Consider the following 24,125-nt stretch of genomic DNA (forward strand, 5'->3'; position numbering starts at 1 on the left):
CTATAAACCATCTTGTCCTCCAATATTGAATGGAATTGAGACAACTACATTACCTGGTCCTGTTGCTGCACATCCCCAAGTGCATCTGCGAGACCAATGTGAACGATATACAGGGGTATCTTAGATATGTAGATACTGAGTGCTCTCTGGGTAGAAAGGAGTATACAAATCAAACTCTTAAGCATATGTTGAAAGTCTCCTTTCTTAAGAAAAAGTCATTAAAAGCAGTTGTCCCAGATACAAGAAGCAAAAACTTAAGATGGAGTCCCATCTCAGTCTCTTCTATCTGTAGCCTAGTTGGTTGTAGAGTGGAAAAATCAATACAAGGATAAAAGTCTGCTGCAAAGTGTCCAGCGAAGAGCCATGAGAAGTACGGAAGTTAACTTGTGAGCTAAGGATCTGGTTCCTAAGTCTGCAACTAGAAGAAGTCAGAATTAAGGGAGATGGGATCCTCAAGGAAAGGTTAATCCAGGGAGTGATTCTGGAAAGTGATGGTGGCTGCTGTTCCACAGTTAGATGCAGAATGGGGGACCTGTAGAAGACAGGGGGTCTGACTGCAAGAGCAGAGAGACAGGAAAAGAAACCTAGAAGAGTTAATGAACATATGCAAAGCTGTGAGTCTGAGATGGACCAGAGACCTGCAAACACAGCCATGCCTGGGATGGGATGGAGTGGAGGAAGAGGGATTCACCCTGGAGCAATGGCTAGGAGAAATAGGAAGTTGAAGGAGAATTAGAACAGGGCAGCCTAAGGAGATGAAGGGAACAAGAGGTTTAGATAGAAGATCTACTCCTGAGTAATGAGGAGGTCAAGGCAGAAACCAGCAGGCTTTTACTCCACTGTGGCCAACTGGGATTCCTCCCCCTTAAGTCCCACTGGTAGAGGGGCAGCTTGAGGTGTGCCAACAGTCCAGGAGGATCAGTCAGCTCTCTTGGCCATTCAGGAGGGAAACAGGCTGGCAGCTTCACCAGTGAACAGCCAGTGAATTGCAGGAAGGATTCAGGATTGAAAAGCAGAGCAAAGGAGAATCAGGCTGAATAGGCCAGACAGAGGAGATGCAAGAGGTGTCAAGCAGCCAGAAAAATTGCTGCATGAGATTCTTGCAGAGAGCATTGTGTTGGGGAGAATTTTTTGATTAAGTGTAATCTGTGCTTTGGAAATGCTCATTTAGCTGGAGAGGGTGAACAGCTAGCTCTGAGCAGCCCTGCCAGGACACAGGGAGAGTCATCCCATTGAGTTCTGTAGCTCAAGATTTTCAGCAGCCTCTGAAGGGCCTGAAGAACTCTAGGAAAAGCCATCACCAAACAGAGGCCCACAACTAGGATCTGTGTTACCCGGGACAAACATGGATTCAGTGCCCATTTTGGCACTCCCCAGCGCTCCTTTTGGCACCCCTGCCAGTGCTGCTTGCCCCCCCCCCCCCCAGCTGCAGTGCTGACCGAACATACAAGACGAAACAAAGGCCTCTTGTCCAAATTCAGTTGGTGATTGCTCGTCAATCTACCATTCCTGGAGCAGCCCACCCAAGGTGAGCATTCCTAATCACAGTGTTGCCAAAGTGACAAGACATGCAATGATGGAAACTCCATTCTTTCGTTCTTACCATCACATGAAACTATGGAAGGAGAGAAGATTGTATCACAGCACTAGGATGCGTCTTTCATCACTTGCTCCTTCCTTTATGCTGGCAGGAATGTGGGGCAGAGGCAAAGGGCAGAGTGACAAAATGTTTCTTGTGATATCACCATGCAAACCCCAGGACATTCCTCGATGTGCAAGTAGAAAGCCTGGGGGTTGTATGGTGACACCATGAGACCCGTTTCATCTCTCCATCACTGTGATTTGCAGTGCACAAATACAGAAACAAGACCCAGAGTGGAATGTTCCAGCTCAGATCTTCGTTCTGGCAGAGGGGTGCAGATGGACTTCTCCACCGATGGAATCCTTGGTGCTCTCTGAGCCTTCTTGTTTTCTTATGGACGTTTCATTGCCAGACTAGGCAACATCTTCAGGCAGTGATGATGTTGCCTAGCCTGCAATGAAACATCTGCAAGAAAACAACAAGGCTCAGAGAGCACCAAGGACTCCACAGTTCAACCCTAAGCTGCAAATACTTGCTTCGATTGGTACTTTTCCACCTGTTGGATCAGCCACAGAAACACAGTTAGTCTGCAAGATCGATCCTCTTGATGTCTAATGTTGAGCATCTCTGTCTGAGGTTATATAGCAAGGGCAAAGTTCGCTGGAGGCGTCTGTTCTCTTTGGCTCTTCCCAGGGAAAGGGGGACATGGCAGCTGGATGCATGTATGTATATTTACTATTTGATTTATATACACCCAACTCCATACAGATGCATGGCAGCTTACAACAAAAGTAAAACATTCACAATGCAGCATTGTTTTTTACAAGACATTGATTCAGAAAGAGTGGGAAATTAGGCTTTAGCATAATGAGACCATTGAGAGAAGAACGAGAGAAATAGTCTATTCCCCTAAAAATAATAATGATCTAAAACAGTGGGTGGGAATGATACCGCCAAGAAAATTTCATGAGGATCAGTTTCCTATTTCACTTTAAGTATCAGTTGGTCCTTAGTATTCGGTTCCAGTCTCAGAGATGGGGAAGGTACAGAGTGAACATGACATCATGACTTTGAGAAGAAATTGTATCATGATTTATATCTTCAGAACATGCTGCTCCTTTGTATTCAGGTCTGGTCTTAATGAAATAATGTAGCACTTGGGGATGAAGATGCAGCACAGCAGGCCTGCACTGGAAGCCAAGATGGAGAAGACCTGCACGGCCACCATGTACTTCCCTTTGGTGCTCAGGTAAGTGGGCACAAAAGAGATCCAAACACTGCAGAAGACCAGCATGCTGAAGGTGATCAGCTTGGCTTCATTGAAGGCCCCAGGCAGGGTCCTAGCCAGGAAAGCCACTGTGAAGCAGATGGCAGCTAGGAAACCCATGTAGGTGAGGGCAATGTAAAACATGAGAGTGGAGCCATCATGTCACTGCAGAATGATCTCTCCAGGTTGTGAATGCATGTCAGAATCAGGGAATGGGGGAAGGACTCCTAACCAGATGGAACAAAGGATAACCTGGATGCTGGAACAGGAAAGGATGATGGAGTCGGCCAAACCTGTCATCAGCCATCTCCTCACTAAGTTCCCTGGCTTGTTGGCTAGGAAGTCCAGCACCACTGTGATCGTTTTGGCCAAGACAGAAGAGACAGTGACTGAGAAGATGATGCTGAAGACTGTTTATCGAAGAAGGCAGGTGGCTCTCTTTGGCCGGCCAATGAAGAGGAAGGAGCTGAAAAAAGAAAGCAGGAGGGAGACCAGGAGGATGTAGGAGCCATCCTGGTTGTTGGCCTTGACGATGGGAGTTTCTCGGTATTTTCTGAAGATTCCCAAGACAAAGCTTGAGGTTAAGATTAGGAGTAGGGCAAAGGAAGTAAGGATGATCCCCAAATTCTCTTGATAGGACAAGAAGGTGATTGATTTGGGGATAGATTGATCTCGGTTATTGTTCTGATGCTGATCATCTGGGCATCCGGTGAAGTGGTGTGCATCTTCAAAGGACAAGTATAGCATCTTCCATAAAAGTATAGACTGGGAGTTATGGACTGGGAGATTGGAAATTACAATTTATAGGATGGGAATTATATTTTGAAATCAGAAAATGCAGATGGATAGTTTTGGAAAAGGCTTTCTAGCATCTTCACCTGTGTTCCCTGAAATAGCTGGAATATGCATCAGGGATTCTGAAATTTTCTGCTACTGAGTTTTATTAGTACTTTGAATAATGCATGCATTTTTGTCTAATGTGTACTTTTTAGTAATGTTGGAACAGTGCACTGCAAAATATGAAGAAGTATGAATTGCTCAAGATAAGTGAACGATGGTCTATATATTGGTTTGAAAATATAGGTTAGCTGGGTTAATATACATTAAAATGTAAAAAAGAACACTAAAACTTTTTTCCGTTAACCTTGATCCCCTGCATCGGAAAACCAATTCCTATTGATTCTGCCAGGTAATATTTTGGCAATCCCTTTGTAAAATTAATTCTGGTTGTTAAATATAGGGAAAGGGAGACATAAGAGAAAAAAAAAATCCCAATTAAAACAAAATTCTTCACTGAAAATTTCTGCAGGAACCTCTGCTCATTTCCCAAGGGCTGCCTTGACTCCCAGTCACCCACCTTCTTGAGTGGAAATGCTCCCTTCTGCACAGGGAAGGCAGTCATAGCAGCAACTGGGTTTTCCCTCCTGGACCACCTTGAAGTATCCGGGCTGACAAGGCTCCACACACTGGGAGTAAGGCAAGGGCTGAAAGTGAAGAGAATCAGCTTTCAGAACCATCTGCACAGCTGATCAGCTACCAAAGGAGACACAGAGTTGGAAGGGAGTCGACAAAATAGCTATGTGCAAAACTGACCATTCCAGAAATGGAATGTCCAGGAATGGGGTCCAGGAAGCGGGCCTTCTCCGCAGTAGCTCCCGCCCTGTGGAACATTTTTGCCCCTGGAGGTGAGATTGGTTCCATCATTCCTGGCCTTTTGTCGGAGTCTGAAGACCTGGTTGTGCTGCCTCGCTTGGGGTGGAGAGGGGAATAGAGTTACATGGGGATGGTTGTTATAGACCACTCCACCCACACTTGGACTGTTTTAGATGTTTCATCACTTGGATTTTTTATTCTTTATTTTTATTTCTATATATAGTATTTTTATAGTATTTTATTTTTTGTATTATTCTGATGTATTTAATCGCTTGTTGTAAACCACCCAGAGGCCTCTGATGGGAGGAGATGGGTGGGGATAAATTGGATAAATTAATTAATTAATGTTCATTTCTCCTCTGGACCACTTTGTGCTGGCCGTTCCAGGGTTGGTCCAATATTTTTCTCAAAAGTAATTCTTGAACCTGAAAAGTGTTTGTGATAGTCCAGACATGGTATCCTGGACAAAGAAGACCTATTTGGGGGGTGGCCTGTGCTTGGAACAGCACCAGCTGCTTCCCATTTGGAGGACTGACTTCTGGAAAATTGCCAGAGCAACCCTGGAACAGCCACATCATTCTGACCCTGAGGAGCAATGGACATTCTGGAATTCTCCAGCACCAGTTCTACCAAATATCTGGCTACAGCTTCAGCTTGTTGAATATATACACGTCAAAATGAACATGCTGCCCTTATCTCCCTCTACTCCCATGTCATTTCTCTCTTTGTCTCTGGAACAGAAAACTTTCTTCATAGTTTCTAGAAAACACCTGGCCCATTTCTGGTACTGAATTAAAAATAAAAAATCTAACTTCAAATATTGCTGACACATGCTAGATAATTGAGGAAGCCAAAGAATACCCGAAGGAAGTCAGTCTGTGCTTCATTGATCACAACAAGGCCATCGATTGTGTCAATCACACGAAGCTGTGGATTGTGCTCAGAAAATTGGGAATCCCTGAACATCTCATTGTCCTGGTGAGAAACTGACAGTCTATGCAGGTCAGGAAGCCACAGCACAGACAGAACGTGGTGAGATAGACATGTTCCAGGTTGGCAAAGGAGTGAGACAAGGCTACATACTCTCCCCTTATTCATTCAACCTATGAACGGAATATATATTAAGGGAAGCCGGATTGGATGAAGATGAGCATGGTTTTAAAGTTGTAGGAAGGAACATCAATAACCTGCACTACAGCAGATGACACAACTCAGAGAGTCAAAACTTCAAATGATCTGCAAGTCTAGTAATAAAAGTCAAGAGTGACACTCTGTGGAAATGAAAGTTGGACTTTAATGAAGCAGGATATAAAAAGTATTGAGACCTTTGAATTCTGGTGTTGGAGAAGACTGCTGAGAACACCATGGACAAGAATAACAAGGAAAAAAAAAAGGATCATTGAACAGATCAACCCAGAGTTCTCGCTGAAGGCATAAATGATCAAGTTCAACTTAGCCTACTTTGGATGCATTATGTGAAGACCCAGCTCTCTGGAGAAGGCTCTAATGCTGGGACAGGTGGAAGGCAAGAGAAGAAGAGGATGACCAGCAAGGAAGTGGATGAATACAGTTACAGTGGTGATGAGTCCACTGTTGGAAGACTTGAAGGACCATGTTAGGGACATGGAGAAATTTTCTATCTGGTCATTAAGAGCTGACACTGACATGATGACACATAATCATCAATCATGAATCAATCAAAGTTCAAAGCCTGTATTAGAAGGCAGTAAGCAAATGGCTTTACTTCTCCCCTCTTCTTAAAGCCTGCTCTATTTCCTTCCACTCCCATGTCATTTTCCTCTGAGGTCCTGGGACAGAAACCTTCTAAACTCTCAAAACACCTTGTCCATTTTGCTAGTGCTGAATTAAAAGAACACAAGTCTAAACCTATATCTGAAGGCAGTCAGTCTGACACATAGTTTGGGAAGGGGGGAGACACTCACCGAGATGTTAGACAACACCAGAGAGACAGGAGATCTTTTTTCGCACCTGGTTGTTCCATTGGGGCCACACAATGGCTTCCTTGTTGATGCTGAATTTGACTCCTGCAGATTCCTCTCTTGCTAGACTTCCGACTTTCACTCTGGTGGCTCTCCTATTAGGAAGCAACACCCACCTCACAATGTCAAAGTCAGCCATCAAATCTCCATTCCCATCCAAATACATTCCATCCATGGTGTTATTGTAGACCTGGATTTTTTTCAGGAAAAGGTGAAGCTATAGCGAGAAGATGGAACAATGTAAAAGACGTGGTATCAGTTTTGTTATTTAGTCCTGGAAATACCACATTTGAATCTCTGATGGTGTAGGATCCCTATGAGTAGCTTTGTGTACAAGAGAAATGGTTTCATTCTGAATGTATTTGTTTGCCTTCAGAATTTGGGAAGCAAATCTCAATAGATGTAATCAAGCTGTATTTTTTATTTTATTTATCTTTTATTTTATTTACCAAATTTGTCACTGCCCGTCTCCTCCAACCAGAAGGACTCTGGGCTGTTTACAACAAAATAATCACAAAGACAATAAATATATAAAAATGCACTATAAAAATTACACATCACTAATAAACATAATGAGAGAAGGAAGATCGATGCTTTTGAACTGTGGTGTTGGAGGAAAATCCTGAGAGTGCCTTGGACTGCAAGAAGATCAAACCAGTCCATCCTCCAGGAAATCAAGCCAGACTGCTCACTTGAGGGAATGATATCAAAGGCAAAACTGAAATACTTTGGCCACATCATGAGAAGACAGGACACCCTGGAGAAGATGCTGATGCTAGGGAGAGTGGAGGGCAAAAGGAAGAGGGGCCGACCAAGGGCAAGGTGGATGGATGATATTCTAGAGGTGACGGACTCGTCCCTGGGGGAGCTGAGGGTGTAGACGACCGACAGGAAGCTCTGGCGTGGGCTGGTCCATGAAGTCACGAAGAGTCAGAAGCGACTAAACGAATAAACAACAACAAAATAAACATAATTAAAAGTAAAGTCCAGATGGCTACGATCTAATTCAGTCTTTGTGTGGAAGGGGTACTTCAGAGGACTAGCCATCCCCAAGTATGGCTATTTTATTGATTGATTGATATTTATTTATTTTCATTTCTATAGCCACCCATCTCAGCCCATTTCCTTGTATGTGAAGAAAAATCTCACAAGGGAGTTTGGTCTTATTTTCATGGCTAGCTTATTGAAAAAGAAAGGGAAAGGAGAATGAAAACAAGGGATGTTATTTAAGGAAATGATTCATAAAATGTAATGATTGCAATGCAAGTGGCATTGTATTTTAGAACTGCAAAACATTTTGTCAGGTTCAACACATATTTTTCACCCTTAAATATGGAATGGGAAAGGGGATACCTGCCATGGCTGGATCTTTTGTGCTTCCAGCCTGACTTTTCTCTCCATCACTGTCCTCTGGGATTGGGGTGAATAGGCCACATTTAAGGCACATGCCACAGTCTGGATGACATTGTCAGTTAACGAACCGTCTAGAGAGAAGATCCTCTCAATCCCCTGTTGAGGCAGAGTCTCCAAGCTCTCTTTCTCTGCACACCTTGTCCAGCCTTTCACAGACAAGGCAGGTTTTGCATATGAACATTGAAAATGTTTAAGAGTGAGCCTCTTCATAAGGAAGAAGAAATAATTAAAATGATCATATTTGGTCCTTTTCTTTGTTTGGATAAGAAAAGGAAAAAAAAAGCTTTGGGTGTATCTGAAAGGGAAATCACTATATGATAACTCCATAGTGAGGTCCCACAAAGCTGTTGTGATCCAGATTTTTCCAAGAACAGGTTTTCTCAAGAACTTAAATAGGTAATCTGCAATAAGTACTCCCTCTAAGAAAGATGTAAACTCTACATAGTACACAAATTTACTGATTTGTCTCCACTTGTGGAAAACAGAAATCAGATAGTATAAATTCTTAGTATTCAGCAATGTGGGTTGTGCAAAAACGACACAAATGCTGTTCTGTGTCAGCACAGGAGTGAAGGTCCTAATGAAATGTTCTCCACTATCAGTGGCTGCAGCGAGGACCCCAGTGAGCATCCAGCGAAAGTATTGGAGCAGTTTAACAATCCGCAAGTATTGGGCACCTCCTTTGGGGACGGTCCGGTAGAAAAAAGGCAACTGAGTTTTATCACTTAGGGAGGGTGAAGTAAAAGTGTAGCTGATCTGAAAAGGAAAAGAGGAGAACGAAGCCAAACTATAAGGTACTGAAAAAGTAGTGTTAGAGCTCAGATAATGACGGGATGATTCCAACCTATCTTGCTGGACTTAATGGGACAGCAGAAATGCAGAGAATGTAAACAAGCATCTCATCAATGGACATTCAGAGGGCTAAAAATAAGAGGAAACCCAAGCCTCCTCTTATGAGAGGTGGCAGCGTACATCAGCATGAATAATTTGAGATCTGGCCAAGTATAAATTCTACACTACTGTACTATATTTGCTCACTCAGAGGCTGTCAAACCCTTGTTAGGGTTCCTGTTTTCTGGCGTACAATAAAGATACTGTTCTAGCTGTTTTAGCCTTTATGGCAGCATGAGAATTGGTGTCAATATGGTGGTTGTTACGATGGAAGAGGAGACCTTGGTTTTCAAGGAAGTTCTCTTAGTGAAACACGGTTCTTGGCTCACTCTACTCAAATATTACACCTCTTCCCACCAGCCTCTTGACTGCTCTAATGCTGGGAGAGTTGGATGGAAGGAGAGAGAAGAAGAGGACAACCAGCAGCAAGGTGGATGGACTCAGTTACAGTGCCAATGAGGGCTCCCTTGGAAGACCTGGAAGATCAGGTTAGGGAGAGATTGTCATGGAGAAAATCTATCTATGTGTCATGAGTGCCGTTGAGCTGAAGACATCAGCACAACGGCACACATGACAATAACGAGGAAGCAGAGGAAGGGGCTCAAGATAAGCATAGCAAGCACAACAACAGTCACAGACCCTAGCCGGAGGATGCAGCCATCAGAACACAAAAGAGAAAGAAGAAAAGACAAAGGCTAGGCGGATCGCGAGGCACACCCAAGCTGTTAGCACAAGCGCAACGGAGATCGCCCAGCTGACAGCAATCACCGGCTGAATGAGGAAACCAATGATGGGCGATCCCGGGGCACCAGATGGGGCCTCGCAACCCTTCACCTACCGGCAAGACAGCATGCAGGACAAAGGGGGGATGACATGATCCAGGGTGAGGGGGCGCTGACCGGCGTGGGGTATTTAAACCCCGCACCGGCGCGCTCCCCTCACTCTCAGCTTTTTTCGCAACTGACACTACGTACGAAATAAACCGGAACCTGCTCTCCTATGAATCAGCGTCTGTGTTTTACACTGCGGTAGGCAGTGCATGACATAAAGCTGAGAGTCACAAACTCAGCCTCGCCGAGCCCCACCGGACAATGAGCCGCAGGAGGAATCGACGGCGAGAAGACCACGAGCGATGAGGCCGACGCGTCGCGGGCAAAGCGGGCGAACCGCACGGCAAGAAGTGGAGGAGGACCGATCGAGGCCAGAGGCACCGCGGACCCCAGGAGCCATGGACACCCACCCGGCCCACCCCGAGCCTCAGCTCCAACCCCAGAGGGAGACGGCGGCGGAGGCGACCCGGCCACGGGAGGGAGCAACATACCTCCCGAGACCAGCAGAGACCCCCCCGCCCCATATCGCACCCCAGCCACGGGCGTGGAGCGTCAGCCCAACTGCGGCAAGCATGGTGGAGGACGGAGAGGCAACCCAGCCGACGCACCCCCAAACGGAGGAAGCGGACCAGCGGATGGGACTGCCTGAACCCCACCAGCAGCCCAACCCGGCGGACACACCGACAGACCCGACCCCAGCTGCGGCGCGGATTTCGGATTGGGAAACTCAAGCCAGACTCGCAGCCATGGAGGCCCAGCTACAGGACCTCAGGACCATGCTGCAATCGCTGATGTCCCCGACGCCGCCCAACGATGTTCCCGTGCAGTCCCACACCCCGAGTGGGTCGTCGCACGCCCATGGGCCAAATGCTAATCAACAAGCGGCCCAAGCAGACGAAGCCAGGAGTCGGGAAGCGAGAGGAGGGGACTCACAGAACGCCCGGGCCCCAAAGGACTTCCCCATTTTCTTCGACGGGAACCCCGCGAAATTGTCATTCTTCATTACGAACACCAGGGAGTTCATGGGACGGCACGGACACTCCTTTAACTCCGAAGCGGACAAGATCGCAGCTGTGGCGATCAAACTACAAGACCGGGCGGCGGACTGGTACGTCCAAATGTACGAGTCCAACTCCCCCGCCCTCTCTGACTTCCATGCTTTCATTACTGAGATGAAGCGCTACTTTGAGGACCCACTAGCCAAAGAGAGGGCTAAAAGCACACTCCAAAGCCTCAAACAGGGCGCACGCACTGTCCCGGACTATGCCCTCGAATTTAAAGCCCTAGCAGGGAAGATCAACGACTGGTCTGAGACCACCCTGCTAGAAATGTTTAAAAGGGGGCTCAACTGCGAAGTACTTCAATGGGCTCTCTACCGGGACGATCCGGAGACTCTGCATGGCTGGATCCACCTCGCGGGGAAAGCAGAACACGCGCACTGCACCTTCCTAATGGCAACGACGGAAGACAAAACCAACACCTACCCAAAGGTACCCATGCCACACGTGGGGACGGCCGGTCCCACATATCCAAGGAAGAAATTCACTCGCGGGCCCTGCAGGAGGTGTGGGAAAATGGGGCACAAAACGGCAGATTGCTTCTCCAACCGAACCCCAGCGAGCGCTCCTAAACCCGCACTGAAACCTAACCTCAAACCAACTAACCCGCCGCCACCCCCCCACCGCCGAATGACCGGAGCCACAGCGACACCGGACGAAGGCTGGGACGCTTACTGGGGGGGAGAGGACACCGTAGACCCAGACCAGCCGGCGGGAAACGCTCCCCGCCTGCCCTAAAACACGCTGCGAGGCAGGTGGTGGGACAGAGGCGCGGATCACTTCGACAGAGCGGCGAAAGCTCCGTAATAATGGCGGCAATCAAGCTCTCTGGGGGCAACAGAGCCACCACGGCCGCGGCACTAGTGGACTCGGGGTGCTCGAAAAACCTGATCCACCCCGACATAGTCGCAAAACTCGCCCTACACTGCCTCCCCCTCCCCACGCCGCTGGCATTTCACCAGCTGGACGGCTCAACAGCGGAAGGGACACCAGCCACGATGCAGACCGAGCCGGTTACCCTACAAATGGGTACCCACACTGAACGAACATCGTTCATGGTAACCCACATAGGACGACCCATCATAGTCTTGGGGATACCATGGCTTGCAACAAACAACCAGCGCATCGACTGGGTGACCCGCACCTTCCGATTCGACGACGGCGAGTACCGGGTGCCAGTTCCGGCGGGCAGGACCAACCCCACGATGGGATGAGCAGAGGCAGCAACCCAGGACAACTCAACCACACCAGAAGACCTACCGGAGCAATACGCTGACTTCTCAGAGGTCTTCGGAGAGGCGGAAGCTGATCAACTACCCCCCCACTGCAAGACGGACTGCAGGATTTACCTGCTGCCCGATGTCCCCTTACCTAGGCCGAAGATTTACTCGATGACCCCGAAGGAGATGGCAACCCTTCGGGAGTTCATCGACAAAAACCTAGAGAGGGGATTCATAGAGCCGGCATGCTCACCGGTCGGAGCGCCCGTCTTATTCTGAGAGAAAAAGGACGGCACCCTACGGCTCTGCACCAACTACCGGGGCCTCAATGCAGCTTCCCTATCCAATAAATACCCCTTACCCCTCATGAAAGACATGCTCGCCCACCTGTCCACGGGCAGAGTATTCTCCAAGCTGGACCTTCGCGAGGCGTACTACTGGATCCGAATTAGGGAGGGGGACGAATGGAAAACAGCGTTCAACTGCCCCCTAGGCACCTTTCAGTACAAAGTGCTGCCATTCGGACTAGCAGGGGCCCCGGGGGTATTCATGCAGCTCATCAATGAGGTTCTGCATGAGCACCTGTTCAAAGGGGTCCTAGTCTACATAGACGACATCCTTATCTACTCCAAAACGCACGAGGAACACGTGACCCTAGTCAGACAAGTCCTCGACAAGCTAAAAAGGGCGAAACTCTATGCCAAACCCTCAAAGTGCGAATTTCATAAAGCACGCCTAGACTACCTGGGGTACCAAATCTCCGGAGAAGGCATAGAGATGGACCCCGCAAAAGTCGAGGCGGTGGTGAACTGGGAACGCCCCCGTAACAGGCGCCAACTCCAGAGCTTCCTCGGCTTCGCGAATTTTTACAGGTCATTCACACGGGGGTTCGCGGAGATAGCCCTCCCCCTAACAGACCTCCTCAAGACTAAAGGGGTGGGGGACACACGACGCGCCAAGAACCCGGGCACAGTACTAAATTGGACTCCCGCGTGCCAAACCGCATTCAACAGGCTGAAAGCGCTGTTCACCACGGAGCCAATCCTCGCGCACCCGGACCCAGAATGGCCGTTCGTGGTCCAAGCCGACGCCTCAGACTTCTCCCTGGGGGCCATCCTACTCCAAAAAGACCCCACAGGAGTCCTGAAACCATGCGCCTACCTGTCGAGGAAATTCTCTGAGACAGAAAGGCGCTGGCACGTCTGGGAGAAGGAAGCCTTCGCGGTGAAATCGGCGTTGGAAACATGGAGGCACCTACTGGAAGGAGCCACCCAACCATTCGAGGTCTGGACAGACCACCGGAACCTCGAGGCCCTCCGAACGCCCAGACGCCTCAGCCCAAAACAGGTCAGATGGGCCCAATTCTTCAGCCACTTCAACTTTCAGCTGAAGTTCATGCCGGGCAAAAAGAACTTCCTAGCTGACGCCCTCTCCCGACTGCCCCAAGACGAGGAGCCCGCCCCAGACATGATCGGGACGGTCCTATCCGCTTCCCAGCTGGGGATGGTGGTGACCACCCGGAGCGGCGCTCGGAGGCAGCCCAACCCCACGGCACAACCGACGGTGGGGCAACCAGTAACCAGACGGCGCCAACCGCAACTGCCAGGGGGGATACGCGCAGACCTCACGGCCGCCCTCAAAACCGACCCTTGGCTCCTAGCTAACCCCGACAAGGTGACGATGGCACAGGACCTAGCATGGGGGGAAGGCAGAATATATGTCCCTGACTCGCAATGCCAGGCGATCCTGCGCAGATCCCACGACGCCAAGCAAGCGGGACACTTCGGGTTCCTGAAGACCCTGCACCTCACACGACGCGAATTCTGGTGGCCTGCGCTGAGACGGGACGTGAAAGCCTATGTAGCCTCCTGCCCGACATGCGCCAGGGCCAAACGGGCACCAGGTAAGCCCCCGGGACTTTTACAAAAGGTGGCGGAGCCCTCCCGCCCATGGGAGGAAATCTCCATGGATTTCATAGTAGATCTCCCACCCAGCCAGAAGAAAACGGCCATTTGGGTGGTGAAAGACTACTTTTCGAAACAAGCCGACTTCATCCCCTGCTCATCAGTCCCGTCCGCCCAACAACTAGCCAAACTCTTCCTGATACACGTGTACAGGTTACACGGATGTCCCGCACGCGTGGTGACCGACAGGGGCACACAATTCACTTCGAAATTCTGGCGGGCCTTCCTAAAGCTGATGGGGACCCAACAGGCCCTATCCACTGCCTGGCACCCCCAGACGGACGGAGCCACAGAGGTCCTCAATGCCACCCTAGAAAAATTCATACGCTCATACACAAACTACCACCAAGACGACTGGGTCGAACTGCTCCTGTTTGCGGAAGTCGCATATAATAACGCCGTCCACACGAGCACGGGGAAAACCCCGTTCGAAGTAGTCTCAGGGCACGACTTCGTCCCCATACCGGAGCTACCACAACCCCCGGGACCCCGAGTGGATGCTAGTGACTGGGGACGAAAGATTGCGGAATCGTGGCCAATAATCATGGCAGCGCTGAAGGAAGCACAGGCGGCCTACAAAGAGCAGGCCGACAAGCACCGGCGGCAGTAACCGACGTTCCAGGCAGGGGATATGGTCTACCAATCCACCAAATTCCTGAAGTCACCTCAACCCTCGAAAAAACTGGGGCCTAAGTATATCGGGCCGCTTCGAGTAACCCAGATAGTGAACCTGGTGGCAATACGCCTGGACCTGCCGCACAATCTACGGAGACTCCACCCGGTATTTCACACCAGCCTCCTGAAACCTGCAACCACCTCTCGATGGCACCCGAGCACGCCACTGCCCTCCCCAGTGATGATCGACGGCCAACAACATTTCAAAGTAAGAGACATACTCGACTCTCGCCGTCAACGGGGAATATTACACTATTTAGTAAGGTGGAAACACTTCCCCCACCCAGAATGGGTGGCGGCGCAACACGTCAAGGCGCCAGACCTGACCCGGGCATTCCACCGGACGTACCCCGACAAGCCAAAGGGGCGACAAGCCGAACCGGCCCCTGAACACCCTTTTCCCCGCGGGCCCCCCCCACCAGCCGCACCCCCAGGGGAAAGGGCCCCCCAAGCCCGCGACTTGGGTAGACCTCCCCCCCCGGGACTCACCCTCCCCCCACCCCGGGCCCACGAGGGAGTGACATTGGTCACCTATGCATGCCTGGGGGCAACGCCCAGGATGCACACATAACAATTATGACGCACTTGGAAAATAGATAAGGGCCCTACCTGGAGCTGAAAAGCACCCGACCAGCCACGCCTCTTTCCTCGCCGAACTGAGCCAAACAAGCAGGGTGTGGCCGGAGCATGCGCATGCCCAGGGTGTGGTCAGGGCATGCACACTGGGAACACACCCTAGATGGACACGAGGTAGAAGGCAGAACAAAGGGAGGGGTGAAAACACTCCGGCGGGAAATTTAAAAAAAAAACCAAAACATTTTGAGAGCTCTCCTGGAAAAAAAAACCGGAAGGCCGGGGGGGGGCACTATTCGGACAGGGGGCAGCATGTCATGAGTGCCGTTGAGCTGAAGACATCAGCACAACGGCACACATGACAATAACGAGGAAGCAGAGGAAGGGGCTCAAGATAAGCATAGCAAGCACAACAACAGCCACAGACCCTAGCCGGAGGATGCAGCCATCAGAACACAAAAGAGAAAGAAGAAAAGACAAAGGCTAGGCGGATCGCGAGGCACACCCAAGCTGTTAGCACAAGCGCAACGGAGATCGCCCAGCTGACAGCAATCACCGGCTGAATGAGGAAACCGATGATGGGCGATCCCGGGGCACCAGATGGGGCCTCGCAACCCTTCACTTACTGGCAAGGCAGCATGCAGGACAAAGGGGGGGTGACGTGACCCAGGGTGAGGGGGCGCTGACCGGCGCGGGGTATTTAAACCCCGCACCGGCGCGCTCCTCTCACTCTCAGCTTTTTTCGCAACTGACACTACGTACGAAATAAACCGGAACCTGCTCTCCTATGAATCAGCGTCTGTGTTTTACTCTGCAGTAGGCAGTGCATGACACTATGTATGAAATGCTTTGGACTACAGGTGAGCAGAGCAGAGTGTTCATTAAGGCCACCCAACTTTTTCCAGGCTTTCCCATGAGCTCTCCCACTTCAGGAATCAAGCTAATGAGAGGATTCCTGAAAGCATGTGTATTAATTCTATGTGTACAAATCCTGGCTTAATGTATAGTGGGAATCCACAACTGGCTTATTCTGTAGAGGAACTCTAGTTTAAGGAAGCAATGCATCCAATCTGTATCTTTTAAGGGAAACAGGAAATTTCAGGTTGTTTACAGATTTCCCAGCAGAAAAGTTGGCTGGAGTCTCTTTAGGCCTGGCTGGAAAAATCAGCCTCCAAGCCTGCATATGGAAGGAAATGAGGGAGTTAGGCTAGGGCCCAGAAGGATCCTTCTCAGCTGAGATTTTGGGGAGTCCCTGCTGATTCTTCAGAGCATACAAAATGGGCACTAAGGGGATGTGTTTGCTGACCCCACAGAACTAACCCAGGGAGTTTTCTGTCCAGGTGATATCCACGAAAGAATTGTCACATCTTCTGTGATGCATCAGAGACAAACCATATTGGCTGAGGAATTCTGGGAGGGTCCTAGATTAGAAGAGGCAAGGAAAGTCTCATATGTGTTTCTTATTCCTGGCCCATTTCTTGGTCTTTCTGCAAGAATTGCTTGTCAGCAGAAGAAGGAGCAGCTGCCAGGCATGGACTCAAATGGGCTATTATCCTTGATTGCCCCCCAGGGATGCAGCTGCACTTGAAAACAACTGAAACAGGAGCTGCTCTTTTGCCCTGCCATTATCCCAGTCACAGCACCTGATTCCTGCTGCTGCCGCTGCTTGACTCATCCTTTGGATGATGTCTCTGAAAAAAACATAAGCACTGAATTCAACAGCTGCATGAAATGGGAGGTCCTTTCTGTGCCCCTGCGAAGGCAGACTGAGCTTCAGGGCAGCTGGCAGGGGAATTAGGAGGGACACAGCCTGCCTGCTGTTTCCTGGGATTCCCTTGGGATTGAGAGCCACAGCTAAGCCTCATCTGTGGCAGGAAAGGTCAGATTACAGATCTGAGGGAGAAATTATCTCCCTTTGGAATCCACCAGGTCTCTCTCCTTAGTTTTGCGCAACAAGTTTCTTCCTATGGGGATGACTGCTTTGTTTTGGGCCCTGAAACAAATCAGGCTATTTGGACAGGATGGGAGACAATCAGAAAACATCAGAACTTTAGCCTAGGCTGAAATGCTGAGAAAAATCTCCTAGATTTTGCCCTCTGGCCAAGAATGCTACATCGGTGGGTCAGTTTGACCCAGAGGATATGTTTGTGATCCTGGAAGATCTGGAACAGAGCCAGTGTATTCAACTCAAAGTTGATGTCACTTCAAATGACCCACTGAGAGAATCTCTAGGAGATGCCCAAGCATTGGATCCAGCCCCGCTTCTGTGACTTGCTTCACACATCATATTAAAACAGGATTATTTTTCCATGATTTATTGAATAAAAACAATTAACTGGATTTGCAGAACACAATAAGTTAGAAATCAAAGTTTACTAACCACCATGGTTTGTAATGTGGTTTTCTTGATTTTGGTTGAAAGCATTATTTGAACTCAGCCATGGCTTATAGTTCAATGGGATATCTCAACCTGGTCCACTGTGGCTTAGTCAACAAACATGGTTTAAAAAACCACCCCTTAATATGATATAGAGCCTGGAGCCCAGGAATTTCAGGACTGTCTTTTCCTGGAAGATTTACCCTCCCTCCAGTGCAGGCTGTGAGGGAGGGTATGCAGAGGGTCCCCACCCCTTCGGAGGTCACCAAGTACCTCTTGCCTTGCAGCATCTCAGTGGCTGCTCCCATACTTGGGAACACCTTCATTCCTGAGATAAGGAACACTCCCGTCTTCCCAGATTTCAAGGAGGCATTGAAAACCCTGCTGTCCTGCAGGGCTTACAGATGCCGATGACTCAATGGCTGCCTTATTTTAATTAGATTATATGTGGTGGGGTCTCAATTGTATCAGTTTGGTTGCTCCTTTTCATGAGAAACCCCCATGAGTCCATGGAAGTGTGTGGTCTATAAAGGATCATGTCAATCAATCAATCAATTCCCAGCCATTATCAAGATTGTGATCTAAATCTGGACAGTTTATTTATTTTTTTTGTCTCCTTCCTTTGGCAGTGTTCACATGACACCCTAAACCAGGAGAATTTAGAGACTTTGCAGTGTGTTCATCCTAAGCTTCTTTCATTGGTGTCAGGGTATCTTTCTGGGCCATCTGAGGGGATTAGGAGTGGGAGGCACTGTTCCTAAATGGTCCTCCTCCTTGCTCCAAGGCTGTTCCTGTTGGTGTTGACCTGGGGAGAGGTCCAGTCCTACCCTCTGCTTTGAGGGGAGGGAGGTGCCACAGGGCCTAATATTCTCCAGCTGCATGAAACAACTGGGTGAAGTTATCCACTGGCACAGGGTCAAGTGTCACTGTGCTGAAGCTACTCGGTTGTCCATCTCCGCCCTGGGCTGTCCATGTGATGCAGTTGAGGTGCTTTCCCAGTGCCTGAAGGCTGAAAGGGTCTGGATGGGGAAGAACAAGCTATGGCTGAACCCAGGCAACACCTAGGAGCTGTGGGTTTTAGGGATCCCGTCTCTTGCGATTCTCCACTGTTAACTTTGAATGAGATCACACTCCCCCATTCAGCAGAACCTCATGAAAAGAATGAAAACCCCTATACCTAAACCAAGTAACAATGATAAAATAATGAAATGGAGCCCAGGACAGAATGGCTGTGGAGGAGAGTGACTAGCAGCCATGTTGAGTGGAGATATTTCCCAACAATGAATGAAGGGCAGTGGGCAAAGGAGACAGCACAGTTTGTGCCAGCACAAATTTTAAAAAAACAAAACACTACTTGTGATGTTTAGCTGGAAAAGATGGTTGGAGATGGTCTTCCTGGTAGGCTGGGTGCAGGTAGAGGATGACCACGTGTGTTCCTGCTCTCGAGAAATAGTGACCAGCTGGTATTCATGCTAGTGCAAACTGGGGTTGCCTTGGTGCTTTTGTTTCATATATATACTGTATGTATATGTGTGTGTGTGTGTGTATTATATATTTCAATAAAAGTTCTGCTTCTAAAGGCAACTCTTGTTTCTCAGCCTTAACCAGTATAAAAGTAATTTTCAGGGATTCTGTTCTAGTTGGGTATGTTATAAGAAAGAAGAAGTAGTCATGAATAAGAGCAGCCACCCACCTCTCAACAAATGCATATTCTCAATATGGCATGTCTGATGAAATGATGTTTAAAATCCACATTAATTTTAACTTTATCATACCATGAATATCCATGCCATCCAAACCTTAGATTGTGACCTTCTAACTCTAAAGATCTCTTGTTTCTCAGCAACATCCATTCTTTCATCCAGACCAAACAACAAGCTGCAAAATACAATTTCAAATCCGGTAGATCCAGCCCTCCTCTTTCCTTTGCATCTGGTAGCAGCTTATATTTAATTTGTGGGTTTTTTTCCCCCTTCCATACAAATTTAGATATATATTTTTGAAATTGTCTGAATGGTACATCAGTTGTCAAAACAGGTATTGACTGAATCAAAAACTTCATTCTAAGCAAAACATTCATTTTTACCACAGAAATTCTCCTTAACGGTGACAGTTTTAATTTCTCACTTTTAAACATGTCCTTCTTAATTTCCTTCCATATCTTAATAGTTATTTTGAAACCAACATACAATTATTTGTCATAATAACACCCAAGTATTTTTTTTTTCAATCTTTAAACCAGTTTTCTCCATCCGTTCTATTTGATCTTCTAATTTCATACTTTGGTTAACCTCTTTGTCTCCTGGTTGTTGATCCTAAAACCTGCTAGGCCACCAAAGTCCTTTAATTTTCCCATTGATGTTCCTACTCCCACTAGCAGATCTTCCAAAATTAACACCAGATCATCCACAAATGCCCTTAACTTATAAGTCTGTCTTTTAGTCTTAACTCCCTTGATTCTCTCACCTTGTCTTACGTTTCTTACGCCCTTTTGTAAAAAATATCTCATTCAATCTCCACCTAAAAGAGCCATTTTTCCTTTTAAAAGTTAAAGTCACTGGATTGTGATCTGAGAAAGTCCCTGGTAATGTCTCCACATTCTGACCATTAATAGCCAAAGTCTTAGAAATCTAAATCATATCAATTCTTGAAAACTGGCTTTTGAGAAAAATAAGTATATTCTTTTGAGTCACCATTTTTATATCTCCACACATCCACAAGCTCCAAAATATCCATTAAATAATAAGAAAAAAAAATCTTTGGTACTTTGCTTTGTGTAATTTTAATATTGTTCTCAGAACTTTTGTCTTTTTGTGGGGAAACCACTCCACTCCAATCTCCCAGGGGGCCCAGTCTTCATAAGACTGCCTTTATCCAAATCATAGTGATTTGTTTGTTGTCTTGCTGCTAAATCTCTAAAGACCTTTCAGAAAACTTTCAGATTTCACACAAACACGTTGAGAATAGGCTTTCCCCTTGGTATCCCATCAAAGCCTTGTTGGCTGAGGTCACGGCTTTGGAAACTCTTGGGGGCATAAAAGGCTCTGGAGAAAGGGAGAGCCTGGGGGGGCCCTTAGGGTAGGCAGGGGCTGTGTTTCCTCCTCTGCCTTTCAGATCTGAGGCCTCAGCTGGACTCCATGCAGGTCAGGAAAGCTCTTGACGCTTCTGTCTTGAAAGAGGGCTTGGGTGTCTTCCTCCTGTTCTTCTTGCTCTCTGTTGAAAGCAGACACAGGGCTGGAGGCTCCATCAGGAACAGAAGTCATGTTGCTGCTCATGCTGCTTCTGTGGCCCCAGGGAGTCTATGGGGGGCTCCAAGCCAAATGCCCCCTGACTCAGAAGAGGGATAAGGTGGACCCACAGAACCATTACAGGCCAGGAGAGCTTCTCATTGGTGGCATCATCTCTGCAACAAGGGCTATGTTTTACACATTAGGCTTTAACAAAGCTCCTTCAACTAAAGCATATGAGTAAGTCCATCTTCTTGCTCTGCTTTACAGCCACTCCCTTTCTGACTGATTTCTAAAGTTATAGTCCTCTTACCTTACTACCCATTGTCCTCTTGATTTTCTCTGTGTCTGTCCAATTTCACACTTCTGTATCCATTTTGCACCCCACAGCTGATGAGCCTCCCTTGAAATTCTCACAGACATGTGTCCGGTACAGACAGTAGGGATTTTATATTGTGCTCGATTACAGAATTACCATCTTGGTGCTAAACCTCCAAAGGCTTTTGGAAAACATTAGGATTGGACAGAAACACAGCAATAATATACTTTCCCCTTGATATCCCATCAAGGCCTTGTTGGCTGATGTCATGGCTTTAGAAACTCTTGGGGGCATAAATGGCTCTGAAGAAAGAGAGAACCTAGAGAGGCTTTTAATGCAGTCTGGGACTGGATTTACTCCCTCCCCCTTCAGGTGTGAAGCCTTGGCTGGACTCTGTCTGGATTAGGAAATCTCTGAAGCTTCTGCATTGGAAGGTGGCTTTGGTTTCTTCCACCCCTCCTTCCTGATCATTTTCAAAGGGGACACAGTACAGGAGGCTGAATGAGGAACATGAGTCGTGTTCCTGCTTGTGCTGCTCTTCTGATGCTTTTGTGGCCCCAAGGAACCTCTCAGCTGCTCAAAGCCAAATGCCTCCTGACTCTGAAGAGGAGTCGGGTAGACCCACCAAACCATTATAGGCCAGGAGAGCTTCTCATTGGTGGCGTAGTCTCCCCAGCAGGGCTACGTTTCGCCCATAAGCTTCAACAGATCTCCTTCAAGTCAATTATTTAAGTCAATCTTCCTGCACTGCATTAGAGCCACTCTGTTTCTCTCTGATTTCTCAAGTCCCAGCCCTCCTCTCTTACAATGAATGCCCCTTGATCTGCTAGGTTTTCTCTCTTTCCATCTCATTTCATCCTCTTTGATCCATTTTCCACCCTGCAGCTGATCAGCCTCCTTTGAAATTCTTAGATACAATCATCAGTAGAGATCTTCTCCTTGACTTTGAAGAAGAAACATCCACTTTTCTTGACATCCTCTGAGCAGAGCGAGATTGTGGGTAGGGAAGAGAGGGTTGTTGCTCCCTTCTACCCCCTCCCCCTTGCCCCATAAATGGGTCAACATGGGTACAAAAATGCAGGAAGGTTGTATTTCTCTCTACAGTAGAAATGAAATAACCTCCACAATGTTTATTCTGTACCAAAATTCCTAACCCTAAATTCCTAACCAAACAGGGGGACTCTGGGCAGTTTACAATAGAATTAACCATTCTAAACCATCAGCGCTTAACTACAAGGCAGACAACCAACATAACAAAAATAGGTAAATCTAAAATCCAGGTGGCAAAGATTACATTCAGTAGGGAGGACTCTACACCCCCAGCCACCCCCAAGAAGAGCTGTTGCCCTTCATAGCAAAAAGGTATAAACTTTTGTTAAAATTTGAAACAGAAGAAGAACATGACAAGGAAGGACTGCATGACAAAACGGGCTACTGACTTTGGATAAAATGTAGACACTTGGGAGAGAGAGGGGGTAACTGGCATTAACTTTACACTCTGCCGTAAATTGAGAGGATTTTTTTTTTTTAATATAAAATGATGTATCATTGGTAGATGACCCCAGAGAAATGATCAAAAATGTACAAAGTTATTTCAAAACCATGCTGGGATTGTGAAAATCATGGGGGAGCATTATATCATGCATGGTGGACTTGTGAGAAAGCTAAGAAATGTTGGATACAAATTCACACAATGATGCAAAGGAATTTAAAGATTAATCTTTTAAAGAAAATAGAATTCTTTTTATTGGGACTTCTGGACAGTGAATTAGAAAAGACTCCTGGTAGATGCATTCTGTATATGGGAACCGCAGCAAGATTTTTGTATATGCAACGAGGGAAGAATAATGAAATTCCCACCGTGGGAGAATGGATTGTGAAACCGTCCAAATTTGAAGAAATGGCAAATTATCCCTTGAAAAGAAAGTCGGAAGTCATTCATACATTTCCTAAACTTTAGGTTTCTTTCTTTTTTCTTTTTCATCTCTTGCATTTTTTCTTCCTTTCTCTCTCTCTCATCCTTTCTTTCCTTTTTTCCTTTTGATCAGTCTTTTATTGTATGTAAAAATTCTTAATAAAGATCAGTTAAAGAAAGAATAAGCCAGAGCTAATAATCACTAGATTACTTCAGACATGAGATGCATTCAGTTCCTTAAAATAAAATATAAATAAAATAAATAAAATAAAATAAAATAAAATAAAATAAATAAAATATAAATAAAATAAATAAAATAAAATAAAATAAAATAAAATAAATAAAAAGACTCCCAGAGTTCCATTCTGATATGTGAGGTATTTTCAGGAGATTTGAAACTATCCATCCAAATATATAATGGAATGCCCCCCAACCTCTCAGACATGGGTGGATAGATTTTAAATGTTATTGGGGGAAAAAAAGGTTAAATAAAAAGTTTTTTGCATTGATTATGTTCTAATACATTCATACCTTCAGGATAAAATTAAGAGAATCCTGGAAAATGCTCTCCTTCCTTTTTGCCATCCAAGAGATCAACCAGAATCCTGATATATCATTCAATGTCACTCTGGGATACAATATCTATGACAATTATTTCAATGCAAAAATGACTGCAGAGGCTCTGCTGGACCTGCTTTCAGACGGGGAGGCCAACGTTCCCAATTATAGTTGTGGAAGGCAGAGGAACACAGTGGCCGTTCTGGAAGGGGCTGAGACTGGCATCTCTGTCCAGATTTCAAACATGTTGGGCACCTACAAACTCCCACAGGTGTGTCTTTGCTCACAAGACCATTTTTAGTCATGCAACTTTCAGTCAGACACCCTCTGTTGTAATTGAAGAGCAAAGTTCAGTTTGGGGAATTTGTTGAATTAAGAATGAAGGTTCCATCTAACGGGAGAGAAGGACCAGAGCAGAGATGTCTCCTTCCTGGCACGGTCTTAATGTGGATTGTGCATCTCTGTTGGCTATTTGCAAGAGCAAAATGCTGCACTGTGAAGTGAGAAGAGAAGCGACGTAAGGGCAGAATGACCAGAGATGTCCCTACCAAAGGTTCTTCATTGCAAGGAGGGGAACAATTCCTTCATTACAGCCAGCTTTTT

Source organism: Candoia aspera, chromosome 2 (assembly GCF_035149785.1).
Source record: "Candoia aspera isolate rCanAsp1 chromosome 2, rCanAsp1.hap2, whole genome shotgun sequence".
Lineage (NCBI taxonomy): Eukaryota > Metazoa > Chordata > Lepidosauria > Squamata > Boidae > Candoia > Candoia aspera.